Source organism: Protopterus annectens, chromosome 1.part1, assembly GCF_019279795.1.
Source record: "Protopterus annectens isolate FY-2018-M chromosome 1.part1, PAN1.0, whole genome shotgun sequence".
Classification (NCBI taxonomy): domain Eukaryota; kingdom Metazoa; phylum Chordata; order Ceratodontiformes; family Protopteridae; genus Protopterus; species Protopterus annectens.
Genome location: NC_056726.1, coordinates 637,650,639 through 637,665,831, shown reverse-complemented (window position 1 = coordinate 637,665,831; position 15,193 = coordinate 637,650,639). Strand labels below are relative to the sequence as shown.

Sequence of the window (15,193 nt, the reverse complement as noted above, 5' to 3'; positions counted from 1 at the left end):
TGATCTCCTCAGCTTAACCAAAAACTCTTTCAACTCTGTTTGAAAGTTGGCTTACTAACAATCAACGTATTCTCAATCCACCCCAAAAAAACAGAGATCTTCTATTTCTCCCTAAATCTCTCCTTCATCTTGTACCTACATTTTCTATCTCATCTTTTTAACAATACTATCATCAGTGTTTGAATCGCATACCAAGCTCCTATGTGTAATTATTAATCAATTCAATTTTGACTTGCACATCCATCATTCTATAAAAAAGATGCACCAAAAACTTGGTTTGCTCTATAGAAGTAAAATTTCCTTTCCACAGATTCTAGACTCTCCCTTGCTTATGCTTTTCTTTTTCTTTGTCTTTTTCATGACTCTCAAATCTTAATTAACTTACAGTCCTCCCTAAAAAACAAGCTAGAACTTACAACAAAGTACCTAGGTTTGCTGCAAAAGAGCCGTAAAACTCACATCACTGCCTCCCTCTCAAATCTATAAACTGGTTAGAATTTTCACACCCACTTTTACTTGCCCATCTGACTTTCATCCACAATATTCTGAACAAACCTACCCTCCTGCCGTAGTGTATCCTCCACTTTCTCTTATTATACTCCTATTCGGTCTTTTAGGAGTTCTGATCAACTTCAAATGCTGTTTTAGGTTTGTAAATGTTTAAGTGATCAATATTTATATAGTTACTTAGTTGCCCTTATTTGGAATAAACTACCATCGTCCATAAGAACTTTTAACACTTATGAATTTAAAACTGCGCTAAAAGAAAATCTACAGAACTCTTGGATCTGACATTGCCTAAACCCTTCTAACTCTCTTCTCCCTTTATTATTTTTTTTCTCATACCATTACACTTTTTACCCAAGTTTTCATCTGTTTTTCTTTTTTCACATTAACTTATTTTGTTTGTCTGTACAATTGTATCCTGTTGCAGACTGACCTATATGGCACCTTAACTTTATACCAAAATCCAAGACAAACTGCTGTGTCAGCGTACAGGGTATATATCCAAAGTAGTCTTTATTGTATAAATTACACAAGCGCTTTCACCCTAACTTAATTGTAGGGCTTTTTCAAGTGTTAAAACAGTATCACTGTCTGTTAGCCATCTTTAAATACCTGAGTTCAAAAAAAGGCGCCAAAAAAGACATGTTAAATTTAAAGTGAAAGCACACATTTAAAATCACAGAATGTAATCATTCAAAAATAAAAGTAAAACGCATTAATGTCCACTTATTCCATTGAAAGTACAAAAACAATACTTAAAAAATATATGTATAGTGTAAATGTTTAAACACAAACAACCTATAAATACCATAAGTAAAATGATCTTTTTGAAATAGATCCACTAAAGGAACTGAATTTCAGCAATAATACCATTATAAAACTTCTGCTTTTTTGATTAAATAAGGCTTAATAGAAATATAGTCGTTAAGCCCTGGGGGGTGGGCAGCATTCAATCTTATTTGCCAGTAGGTGTCCCTAGGGTGAAAGCGCTTGTGTAATATATACAATAAAAACTACTTTGGATATATACCCTGTACGCTAACACAGCCGTTTTTCTTGGATTTTGGTTAGACTTTATGGTCTTGTTTTTCCACTCATTTTAACCTTAACTTTATACTTTACTGTTTGTGGGTTATATTTCTTCAATACTTTGTAACTGTACTTAAAGTTTTGTATAATGTTGACTATTACTATTTTGTATCACTTCTTTTTATGGAGCTTTTCTTTCCGGGCCTCCGCTGAAAAAGGGCTGATGCTCAGTCGGGCACTCCCAGCTAACAAATGTCAAATAAATAAATATTTTGATATGTTGCAAATGGATATACCTCATTTCTCTCCCGTCCCTCTTATACTGCCAGCCCTGAGGAATGTGTAGAATGCTGTCTGTACTCAGCCTGATAGCCAGCCATCAGTCTGTATATAATTAAAAAAAAAAAAGGGGGGGGTAAGCTGTATAAAGTACCTCGAGCTAATAAATTTCCTTTCTCTTACCTTGGATAAGACCTAGCTGCCATTTTAACTCTCACATATTGGTAACAGACTAATACTCAGCACCAGCCCATCACCCGGTGGTAAGGAGGACAAAATATTGGACAGTGTAGGTAATTCTTTTCCCACTTTAGCCTTAAGAATTCTGAATTAAGGGGCATATATGTGGACATTTATGCTATGTCACATGGACAGTCTGAGGGAATTGGCTTCCACTCTTCCTACAGAAGAAAACTCTCTTTCTGAACCAAACTGTTTCTACCCTTTCTCTGGTATATACACGTTTGAATGTTTATAATTGTGCAGATCCTGTGTCTCGGGCCACTGCTACAGTGTTGAGAAGATATGTTTGGTTATGCAACTAATGTTTGCTAATGAAGAGAAGTTTGAAATCTTGGATTCAGTCTTGGATAAGGAGGCATTGTCAGTCTCTTCTGCTACCAGGTTCCCAAACAAGATGGTGAAAAAGGGAAAATAACTTGGAGTTTCTAAGAGATTTCATGTACCCAATATAAATCTTATAGGCCTCCATCTTACACTAAAAAAAATTAACAAAACCAGTCCTTTTGTGATAAAAAGAATGCAAAAAAAGAGAAGGCCAGATGGTGTCAACTATAAAAAACAGGTTCTGTTCAAAAAATGAGGCAGACCAACAGGACAGAATGACTATTATCAGGATTCCTTCCCATCTTCTCTGTCCCTCAGCCAAAATCTCTCCAAATCTATCCCAAAAACTGTCCCTCAGCATTTCTTTGGCATAAGATTGTTTCAGATTATTGGGTGTTAAAAGTTGTGAAGAATGGTTACAGATGGCACTGGATACAGAAGTCTCATTTCAGGGGAATATCTTCCCATGCACCAAATCAGTCTTTAGGCATCCAGTGAGTTATTGAATCAGTGCTGTTAAATCAGAGGAGGCAAAGGCTTCTATTCCATAAGGTTCTGGTACCAAAGAAGGAGGCTTTTTGCAGACCAGTACTAGCTCTTTCATTTATAAATCTTTGTGAATGTTCCAAATTTCAAAATGCTATAATTGCAGAACCTGTTACTCTCATTCCTTAGATAAGTTACTTGGTAACTCATAATAGACCTAAAAGATGCTTACTACTGTATTCCCATAGCATTAGAGTTCAAGAAGTTAAAGTTCTCCATTTCTGGATCACATTATCAGTTGGCTACCTTACCCATTGGTTTATGTACAGCTCCAAGGGTATTCACAGAATATCTAGCTTCAGTCATAGCTTATTGCAGACTAAATGGCACTCACATCTTTTGTTACTTAGATTACTTGCTTATCTTTGCAGAGTCTTCATCCTGATGTTTAAGACATTAACATGGGTTATGTTTCTTTTGCTCAACATAGGTTCCAGATAGATATTGCAAAATCCTCCTTCACTCAGTCTCACAAGATTGTGTTTCTGGGATGCCTTATGAATTCTTCCCTTCAAAAGACCTTTTTTTAATACAACACAAGGTGGGTCTTTATCTGGAAGTTTTTCTGAACTCCTCCAATCAGTCTCCCACTTCTGTAAGAGAATTTCTCAGGACCCTGAGGATCATACCACCTTTTCGCAGATTACACATGAGAAAGATACAGTGGTTTCTAAAAATAAGTGAACCCTGCATTTGCATTCTCTGCAGTATCAAATACTAGTTTGGGGTTTTATAAAAAGAGAACTGCTTTGGTGGAGACAACACATTGAGATGAACATAGCTGTCCCCTTTTCTCTTCAGAGCAAAGTCCAATCTGTCATCATAGATTTGTCAGATTTTGCTTGAGGAGCAGTTTCCAGAGGGGTAAATGTGCAAGGCCTGGTATCCTTCAGACAGACCAAAGCGTATCTTTAAAAAAAAAAAAAAAGGTTTTGGCTGTGATCCATAACTTGAAGTCTGTCCATCATACCTCTCAACCTGGAAATATCAAAAATCTGGACAAAGGCCCATGAAAAATAGGTACGAATCTGTACAGTGATTAACTTAAAATGTGCATAATAATTATTTAACCCTACCCACTCCAAAGGAATTGTGGGGTGCCAAGTTTCAAATGCAAACTGAAGAACAGATAAACAAAATTTGGCCCCAGAGTCCCCCTGCAGCCATTCCAACTCCCATTACTTGGCTATTTTGCCCCATTTACCATAAACACTATAATGTGCATACTGCTTTACTTCTTCCACATTTTTCAGTACAAACCTAATAGACATCTGCTAAACAAAGCAATACAGTCTCAGAATGAAAATAGACTTAGCATTAAAACTTCTCTGTGCTTGAAACTCACATTGGTTGAAACCCACATTCAAAGAAAATGCATCTGGCCAGTTGCAGATAAAGATTGCCTTTGGGCTGTTTTCAAATTATAGGCCCCTTGCACACAAAACGTACAGGTGTTCTTTGATACACCTTCCCAACTGTATTAAATTATATCCCTTGTATAATACAGCACACTTGTTCAAGTGCGTTTTAAATGTATTGTTTTAAACATTTCTCCAGTAAGCAATGAAACAAAATGCATAAACCAATAATGACAGACCTGCCCAATTCAGAACATTTCCATCATAACAGTCTACTCAAACTTCTACAGTCCACCAGTATTAGTAAATGTGCACAATCTGTGCAGAAGTAAGTCATCTAAATAATTCCACGTGAAAGAGATCTGAAACTAATGAAGAGGTTGCTGCTAGCAAGCAACTTTATATTTCATTGTTTCATCTACAAGTAAAGTGCCTGTTGCCCTTGAAGAATAAATTGCCTATGCTACATTAAAAAATGATAAGCTAGTAATATTTTGGTAGGGAATGGATGGCAAACTGATAACAGGTTCATAGTTACTAGGTATCTCTGCCACAAGAGGACATTCTCGACTGTAGCATCCACCCACCCCCTGTAAAAGTACAACACAGTACACTAGTACAATATCAGCAATCCATCTACATAGTGTGGGAGTAGAACCCACAGCCTTCTGCAGCAAAAGAAAGTATACTACCTGCTGTGCTACTAACAATGCAAATAGACTTTGCATAAGCAGCACTAAACGTCTCTTTCCCTGAAGAACATGCAGCACAAGAAATCCTGTAAAAAGCCAAAATTTATTGGTGGGGGGAAGACAAAGGCGTAAAACCGACAACACATTTTAAACACTGCTTGTATAATCCGTAGAAAGTTGCTAGAATAAAATGTTGTGTTACCATAGTTTTCTGAAAGATGGGAAGACTGAAACTTAACTGAAACTTAAATGGCTATCATTATTTAGTGAATTCAGTTCTCACTGAGTTGCCAGAAAACCACAAATTTTATTTTATTTTTATTTAACATTTGTTTACTGGAAAAGTCCAACATGGAACAAAACCAATTTTCAACAGAGGCCCAGGGAGAAATGCTCTAGATACATGTCTGTATCATGTGAGGAAACTGGAGCACCCACAGGAAACCCACACAAACACAGGGAAGAAATGCAGACTCCACACAGAAGACACTTCAGTTGAGAACTGAATCGGAGAACCTCTTGCTGTGAGGCAAAAATGCTACAACTGCACCATCCGTATTTTAAGAGGAGCAGACCAAAAGTATGAGCCAAACATTCCAGACATTCTGTGAAAATTGTACAGTTGAGAGCTGTAATCTCCCTCATTCAGAATTGGTGGTAAGGGTAGAGAACGCAGGCTGTTGGTCCTTGTACTTAAGGTACAGGGTTTGAGCCTGAGTAACCCTAACCACCAGGTATACCTAACTGGGACACACACACACACTTCAGTTCGATCAACAAGGACAGAATAACTGCAGCAACAACAGTATATAGTGAAACTAATTCCATGCCCGATGAGTAATGGACCTCCTGTTCTAATAAATGAAACACTTCACAGAACACTTAATAGCTGCAGCAACAACAGTACATAGTAAAACTAACTAATTCCATGCCTGATGAATAACAGACCACCTGTTCTAAAACACAGCCAAGCCCAACGAATAACAAACCTTTTCTAATGTACAGTCTCATTTATTTAATACATGCAGCAAATGCTTTCAGGTTTATTAATAAATGCAGGCAGCAGCACATTACCTAGAGAGCTGGAGCTGGGGAAACGCACGTTATTTACTCTAGCCATAAAGCAACAACAGTAAATAGTAAAACTAACTAATTCCATGCCCGATGAATCACAGACCTCCTGTTAATGAAACACCTCATGAAACACTTTAAATGTGTGGTGGACCTCTTGTTAACAGGTCACAGCCCAACGAATAATGGACACAGTAGAGTGAAGACTTCTTGTTAACAGATCACAGCCCAACAAATAACAGACACAGTAGTATGAACACGTTCAGTAAAATGCTGGGAAACGCATGTTATTTACAAAGTACAGTCTCGGGAATAACAGACCTGTACTAAAAGATAAAACAGCGTGAGCTGGGGAAACGCAAAGTACAGTCTCAGTCTCGTTTATTTAATACATGCAGCAAACATGTTCAGCCAGGTTTATTAGTAAATGCAGCAGCACATTACCCTAGAGAGCTGGAGCTGGGAAAACGCATGTTATTTGCTCTACCCATAAAGTACAGTGAATCAGTCGAGCCCTCAGCCAGTCCGACAGGCTGGCAGGCTACTCACGATGCTGACATCATCGCGCACGCCTCTGCATGTGATGATGTCAGCAGAAAAAAATAATTTAAAATAATTAAAAAAAAAAAAAAGCCAGGAAGTCTGCGAATAAAGCGGGCCACTCGGGAATTCGTAGCACCCCATTATTTGGACCTCAAAACCGGTAAATGCTGAGGAATTTGGTGTGGTTGAGAGATATGCTGTCCATCACCTTTGGTTCCCAGGGCCTTTGCAAGTGATTCCAGATAATATGTAGTCCTGGTATGTAAACAAGGAGGGAGGTACAAGGTCATACCCCCATGCAGTCTGGCAGTGATAGCTTGGGAGTTGGCTCTTCAGCATTCCTTAACCTTCCAAGCATTTTATATTCTGTCAGAGCAAAACATAGCTGAGCAGGATGAGGACAGACCCTCATGAATAGAAATTGAATGAGGGGGTCTTCCAGAAATTGATCCATTTGAGGGGAGCATCTCAATTAGTTCTCCTTTCTTATAAAATTGGCCAAGGGCAGTTACCATAAGCTTCCTCACAGACTGAATCTAATCACTCAAGATATGGGAGTTTGATGCAATTCAGTGTCAGTCAACTTCAGCTGACTGCTGGGATGATTCAATTTTATTAACTTTCAGGCACTTACAGAATTTTTTACTTGCTGCATGTCCTCATGTATTTGTAAGTGGAAGTGTTTTTTTAGTTTGTGCCTAGCCAATAACCAGTCACCAGCTAGGGATCTTGTACCATGGTGTTCAAATTTCTGTGCAAATTACTTTCCCCTGAACTCTTATTCCTCTATAAAGATTCATCTTGCAACCATTTCAGCATGTCTCCCAGTGGATCCTCCTCTTTTGTCTCTGTTTGTTGCCCCTTTCGAGTTTTACACCCTGAAACCTCTTTGTAAACCGGTTGTTTCTCCTTGGAGTCTCAACTGTGTGCCGGAGAAATTGATTTGAATCTGCTCTTGACGTGGAAAAATGTACTCATCTTTGCTCTGACATCTGCAAGGAGACCAAGTTGCAAGCTCTCATGGTGGGTGAACCCTGTACGATTTTCCATGGGGATAGGGTATTTTCAGGAACAAAACTCAAAGTGGTTTCAAAGTTTAATGGGGTAAACAGATTCTGCTTATTCTGGGTGTGCATAGTTAGCCGAGGTACAATCTTGACAGAACTAAGCCCTTTAGAAAAGCTGATTGGCTATTTATTTTTTATCGAGGGACAAAAAAGGGACACCCTGTGTCTAAACAGACAATTTGCAGGTGGTTGCCCTCCTCTTTTGTTTTTTAGTTATGATTACCATGGCATATCCATTTTAGACAGTATCAAAGTATATTCAGTTAGAGCCTTGTTGTCTTCCATGGCATATTGGAAAGGGATGAACTCTAGAAGCATTCCAGAGGTAGGTAAGCATGGCTGGTTGTTGCTTCCTAGGTGGGAAACAACCCATATAACCTAAGGGCTACTGCAGCAAATAGGAATTTAAACCGCTCCCGTAAGTGTAACTTACACAGTTGTTCCTTATGGCAAGTTTACTTACACAACTATATTTTTTAACAGTGTACCCCCTCTCCCCACAATGAACATGTTTCATCTTGTCATAATTATCACTTTCACAAAAGAAGCAGACTTTTGGCTGACCCAAAATATTTCACAGACCTTTTACTATTCATTTTTCCAACACATGGCTTGTGCTGCTTTCGATTATCCATGTATTTTATTGTAACATTTATTTACCAAGACACAGTCCAAAGCTTTCTGTCATCCATTTTATTCCAATCTCAACCTTTGCACAGTATCCACTACAATACTTTGTCTGACTTTCTATGATTTCATCAGGCCTAAACTGCATGGACATGATCCTTTTTGTTTGTTCTACAACAGTTGCAAATATATAATCATTCCATTATTGCATAGGTACATTTTTCACATTTATCTTGACTGTCTGTGGCTTTAGTATACCTTTCATAACTGTCTTTTTTAAAAAGCTGAAATGTTTTGTAACACTGATTAGAATTATTTTCAGTTTCCTTTTGCCTTTAAACAGATCTATGCAACTGACACTGCTGTGCTCCAACATTTCTGGTTCTGTCTTTATTTCTTTTGCTGAGGATATTAAGTTGGCCTTTATAGACCACCCCCTGTAAGGGTCTCCTGTTTTGGATTGGAAATTGACACATCTGTAAATTCCTTGAATAAGAGATAACAAACCGTAATGCTGAACGTGTTAAATTCTAATCTCCATTGACTGTATTGTAGAGCACAAATGAGCCCGAGAAACTTTGGTTCCATTAGAACCCACAGAGTAATGAGCAAGACAGAGGGCAGCAGAATTAGTAGCCCTCCACTGCTGGTTCTCCATAAGGCCGCTGGTCCAAAGATTGAGGACCTGTGAGATTTCAGGGTGACTTTGGATAGCTGAAGTAACCAGCAACGGTCCTGGCCTATAACTTGATTATCCCCAGGTGGTAGTGGTGGTCTGGGCCACATGGGTAAGGGAGGTGATAGCCATAAGTTATCAAATAATAAAATTCTCTTCATTTTTCCCTTTTTTCCTTTGGCAGACATCCACTACTCGAACAAAATCCCTCACAGGTAAGGCAGGTGCCAAGGCCCAAAACAACACCAAGTTAAACAAAATAAAGGGCCAGCACCAATGGAGGTTGCCAAAAATATATTCTCATTTAATATAATTATAATCAAAAACCTTTTGATTGTTTGTTTGATTTATGCACTGAAGAAGGCTTGTATAGCCAAAACCAGTTTGCTCATTTATTTATGGCATTTTGTGCTGACTTGGGGGTTATCTGTACCCCCTAGATGAATTTAGTCTTACATTTATATTAAATTATAATATATTTTTGGCAACCTCCATTGGTGCTAGACATCCACCACCCCAGCATAAAGCATGACCTTCATCCAAGAGATTTTTGGTAGACCCACTCAGACTAAGATATTATTCCAAATACTTTTTAGTTCCAGAAAAGACTTGGGACCTTTGCACAGTATTGAATCAAAGGTGTTAAAGCTTGCTTACCCTCAGTGAGGCTTTTCATTTGGCCATCTTTCAGTGTATTCTTTGTCTTATGTTGAGAGAGAACTGGATGTAGTCTTCAGTTTTTCAGGCAATTTATCATTTTTATATCACTGTCGGGAAGATATCCAGATGTTTCCTGCAGTTTTGTGTAGCAGCAAGTTGCTGCCAGTTCAGGACTGCCCCTTTGATTAACACATAGGAAATTTACAAAACGCATTGCAATTATGACTGCACTCATGAGGTTGCAAGGAACTAAACTGACGGTCTGTGTAATTGACTGACTCCTAATTGCTACCATCCACGACAGCTTCTTGGCGCAGGGATTCTTTGCTTCTGATTTTCCATTTCCTGGTGTTTACTGAATTGTGCAAAATTCACACTTGATACTAGTGTAACTTTTTACTTTAATAAAGTGTTCCTTGGATATGAAAGGAAATGTGCATCCTGGAGTCTACTTTTTCTATAGTAGCCTATGTGTTGTCACAGCTGACAGTTTCCTCCAAACTTTGTCTCAAAGCTTTGGGGTCATTGGCTACGTTAACACTTAATGGCTCCCACAAAAGGTTTTGCATGACAGTATTTCACCAGACATTGGGTCTGGAGGTTGCAACACTGTGACATACTTGATGCATAGATAAAAATATCAAGGTCCTGTAGACAGCATCTTTGAGCGTGGCTGCAACTAACCAGCCTCTTTGTGGACAAGCACTTACTGGATTCACCCCCACCCAAATCAGTCCTGTCCACAAGCTCCCTTTGCTTAGGTTGAGGAAGAAGTCATGGTAAAGGACACTTAGCTCAGGATCGCGGGCCAACTCAGAGTCAGAGACTGACATCAGTATGGTAGAGGGGAATCTACCCTTGCTTGTGCACTCCTTTTACTGGAGATTGAAGTACTGCATGGATATAATCACGTTTAGATGTGGTAAAATTTGTAGTGTTTCCCAGCTTGCTTTGCTGTAGGTGCTGTGCTTTGTTTTGAGGTCATGTGGCTTGGATAAGAACAAAATTAAAACTTACCTTTTCTTTTTTTGTTGTTTTTTTTTTTTTACACATTGTCTCCCTCCTCTGAGTTTGCCACCTTTATGGTAATCTATGTGGGGGTTTGAGGTTTGGGGACAGAGTGCCTGCATTAAAATGTAGTGCAAGGGGTTGCTGCTTTTACATTGATTTGTTAATGCATTGATTTTATTCAGTTTAGGTATTATAGTTGCAGTATTATGTGTCTCGGTCAAGGGAGATGTGGTGTTTCATTGTAGAGCCGATGCCAGATATGGACGAAGTACTATTAATTTTTTGGGCAGCACACTAGTGGTTTCTGTAGCATCCTGTGTTGGTCAGTCAGATATCAAGGCAATCATCTGGTGTATTGACAAGGGAACGTGTATTCATACACCATATGCCAAAAGATTGAGAGTTAATGCTAATGGGACTTTTAGATCTACTGAACTCAACAAGCAGTTTGTGTTCCAGGAGAAGACCAACCATCTTAACAGATTTGTTTTTTAAGCAAAAGAAGTTAACTGCTCACTCAATTATACCATCCATATAAGAATGATTTTTCAAGAATTTGGGTGAACGTGTTTGCGAGCTTTCATCCTTTCTGACCAAAAGCAAATGTTGGAATTTTTTCTCTCTCTCATTTTCACCCTAATTGGAAGAGCAAAGATGTGTCAATGCAACTTTGGCATTGCAGAGCTGTTTGTGATCCCCTGCATTGATCAGGTTCCTTTGCACAGTCATTGAGTCTTGCTGTGTCTTTCTATCTCAGACATACCTTTGCTTCCAGTTCTTCAAGCTTGTCTAGCAACTCCCTTTCTGCATCTGTCTTACCACAAGCATCTGCTAACTTATCCTTTTATGACGTCTCATGCCAATCTTCATGCTAACTTATCCTTTTGTGATGTCTCATGCCAATCTTCATGCTAACTTATCCTTTTGTGACGTCTCATGCCAATCTTCATGCTAACTCATCCTTTTGTGACGTCTCATGCCAATCCTCATGCTTAACTCATCCTTTTGTGACGTCTCATGCCAATCTTCATGCTAACTCATCCTTTTGTGACGTCTCATGCCAGTCTTCATGCTAACTTATCCTTTTGTGACGTCTCATGCCAGTCTTCATGCTAACTTATCCTTTTGTGACGTCTCATGCCAATCTTCATGCTAACTTATCCTTTTGTGACGTCTCATGCCAATCTTCATGCTAACTCATCTTTTTGTGACGTCTCATGCCAATCTTCATGCTAACTCATCCTTTTGTGACGTCTCATGCCAATCTTCATGCTAACTCATCCTTTTGTGACGTCTCATGCCAATCTTCATGCTAACTTATCCTTTTGTGACGTCTCATGCCAATCTTCATGCTAACTTATCCTTTTGTGACGTCTCATGCCAATCTTCATGCTAACTCATCCTTTTGTGACGTCTCATGCCAATCTTCATGCTAACTCATCCTTTTGTGACGTCTCATGCCAATCTTCATGCTAACTTATCCTTTTGTGATGTCTCATGCTAATCTTAATTTCCTTAAACTAATCATTCCACTTGTTCATTAGTTATAAGATTGAGATTTTTCTGAAAGAGTAGGCTCCAACATTATAGCTTTTCAGATGCCATTTACTCAGAAGATATATCAGGACTATTAGAACCTCTTTTCCAACCAGACATTGCATGTGAGGTAAGTCCCTTTTTCTGTCCTACCTGAATTATTTTTCAGTATCTTTCAGAATTGCCTGACTGAGGCTTGAACTGTTTCACTATTAAGTTCATTTGGTGTCAGTTTGCAACTTTCACACTTCTGGTGAAGATGCTAAACCCTTGAACTCGCTTAAGGTTTACAAGAAAGGCCATTAGATATTTGATTCCACCTTGAGCCAATATATACTTATCTTGGAAAAGTGTACTTCCCATCCTTTGAATCTCCAACTTCCACCAGTCTTAAAATTCTTTCTTTCTTTCTTGGACTACTGTTTTTTAGGTATCCTGTAAATTGAATTTCTGAGCTTCAGGTCCTGTTTCACTTTACTTTGTATACCAGTAAGTCAGGGTTTTGTTGCACATTGGTCCTTCCTTCTTCCCCATAGTATCTGTAGAGTTGCACTTGAACCATCCAATTTTTCTTCGGGTTTTCTTCCCTCCGTTTCGAGACTTAAGGGACAGATTCTGCATACTGGATTTCCATACATGGCTTGGGTGTTTGGGCAGAACGCATAACTGTAGAAAAGATGATTGTTGCCACAAAAGTTAGTAAACAATAAGTATGAACTAATTTTAATGTTCATGTCCTGGCCTCCCTGTAGGACCATTGTCTTAAAGGGGATATTGTCACAGGAGCAGCCTTCTACGAGGACTGAGGTAAGGAGTCATAATTGTTTGTTTCTGTAGTCAAGACTCCATGAGTTGACATGCAAAAGTTATGTGCACTGACTATAATATGCTGCATCTGTGATGACCTGGTCATCACCAACATGGGCGACCAGTGTTCCACACCAGAGGTCAACCCTCGCTGGTTAGATCTGACCATAAACAAATCACTGTGGATATCCACATTCCACCCCCACCATGAAAAACCATTTCAAAAACAAACTTCACGTTACTTAAGACCGAGGTGGAATGTTTCAATGCCCCCATGCTAAAGAATAATGCTGTCCAAGCTGCAAAATCCTTTACTAATGCATTCTACGGGCACCTACAAGAATGCATGGATCATGCTATCCCAAGCAAAACCAAGATTCACTCCTCCAAGAAAAGGAAACCAGTCTGGTGGACCCCTGCCATAAACAAGCTATTCAATAGAAGGAGGAAACTAGTACAGAAAAGAGTAAAATCCCAAGAAGGGAAGACATCCCTGATCAGTATCCACAAGAAACTATGACCCTCATAAAGTCATCCAAGGCGAGCTTCAAAAGAAAAATTGCCAAGGACTCCAAAGATGACCACAGGGCATTATTTAGCTATGTCAAGATTCTAAGTGGCAATGCTCGGATTTACTCAGAGTTAGTGCAGAATGGCACAAAATACACTGAACTGACCCATATCGCCAACATCCTGGCAGACAGGTTCGGTGCAAACTTCACCCCCCCCAAAAGGCCCATAGCCATACCAGAAGAATGTAGAGCCCCTGAAATCACAGACACTCAGGTTAAAACAGCCCTCTCCGAAGCCAAAAACACAGCATCAATGGGACCGGACGGTGTCCCAAGCTGTGTCCTACACAAGCTCAAAGACAAACTAACCCCTCACCTAAACACATTGTTCAAACTCGGCCTCTCCACAGGCTACGTACCTATAGAGTGGCACACAATGGTTATTCCGCTCCACAAAGGTGGAGCCACAACAGACCCTGGGAACTTTCGCCCTATAAGCCTGACTAGCTTGGTCTGCAAGGCTATGGAGCACATCATCATGGAACTCGTTAACTGAGACATTGGGAACCTCTAACACTGGACCCTGCACAGTTCGGCTTTAAGGGCAGATCATGCCTCCTAAACTTGGTGGACTTTTTTGAGACAGTTACCAAGGCTATAGATGAGGAAAAGGTGGTACACACAGCCTACCTAGACCTCGCAAAGGCCTTCAACACCATTCCCCATTCTGGGATTATAGACGAGCTCACCAGCCTGAACATAAACCCTTACGTCACAAGATGGGTTGCCAACTGGCTCACGGACAGAACTGACATGGTGAGAGTTGCGGGAGCTAGGTCCGACTCTAAACCGGTTACAAGTGGCATTCTCCAGGGCACAGTCCTAGGACCCCTCCTGTCTGGCATGGACTTCTCAGAGGTACAGGCAAGCACAGAAGGACTATGGCTGACCAAGTTTGCAGGCGACTACAAACTAGGGGCTATAATTGACTCTCCGACTGACACAGACATCCTCCAAAAGGGTCTCACTGAGACGGATACCTGGTGTCAAAATCATGGCCTCAAGCTAAATGCCAAAAAGTGCATAGTCATCCCCTTTGGAAAAAACAAAGTACCCACAAATCTACCACATAGGTGGTAGTCCCCTAAATACGGAAGACATAATAAGGGATCTGGGGACCCAAGTAGATGGTAATTTCTCCTTTGATAATCACATTGCCAAAGTGGTTAGAAAATCCTTCTATGTGGCTCACTTAATCACAAAAGGGTTCGCATCCAGATCAAAAGAGATCATTGTGCCCCTCTACTCATCAGACCCATCATAGAGTACAACACTCCATTTGGGATGTACATTACAAGACACCTGCAACAGCTGGAAAGTAACCTCACCAAGAGGATCACTGGCCTCAAACAGATGCCTTATGTAGCTCAACTGAAGAAACTCCAGCTGTACTCTGTTGCATACCGCCTACTCAGAGGTGATCTCTGCCTGACATACAAGGCCATGTCCAATCCAGAATTGATGGACATGCTCCACCTAAAAAAAACATATCCCGTTGAGCCACACACGCTCTAGGGATCTAAACCTCACTACAACAATAAATAGGATGTGCTGGAGGGATAGATTCCTGTCCCAGAGACTTCCCATGCTTTGGAACAAGATTCCAATCTACATTAGGCAGAGCTCCTCGCTAACACTCTTCAAG

General features: G+C 39.9%; 1 protein-coding gene across 1 annotated transcript in view; it reads left to right on the top strand.

Moving 5' to 3' along the window:
- Positions 1–15,193, top strand: part of LOC122814926 (isoaspartyl peptidase/L-asparaginase-like) — a 431,511-nt gene that overhangs the window by 21,755 nt on the left and 394,563 nt on the right. The window lies entirely within an intron of this gene.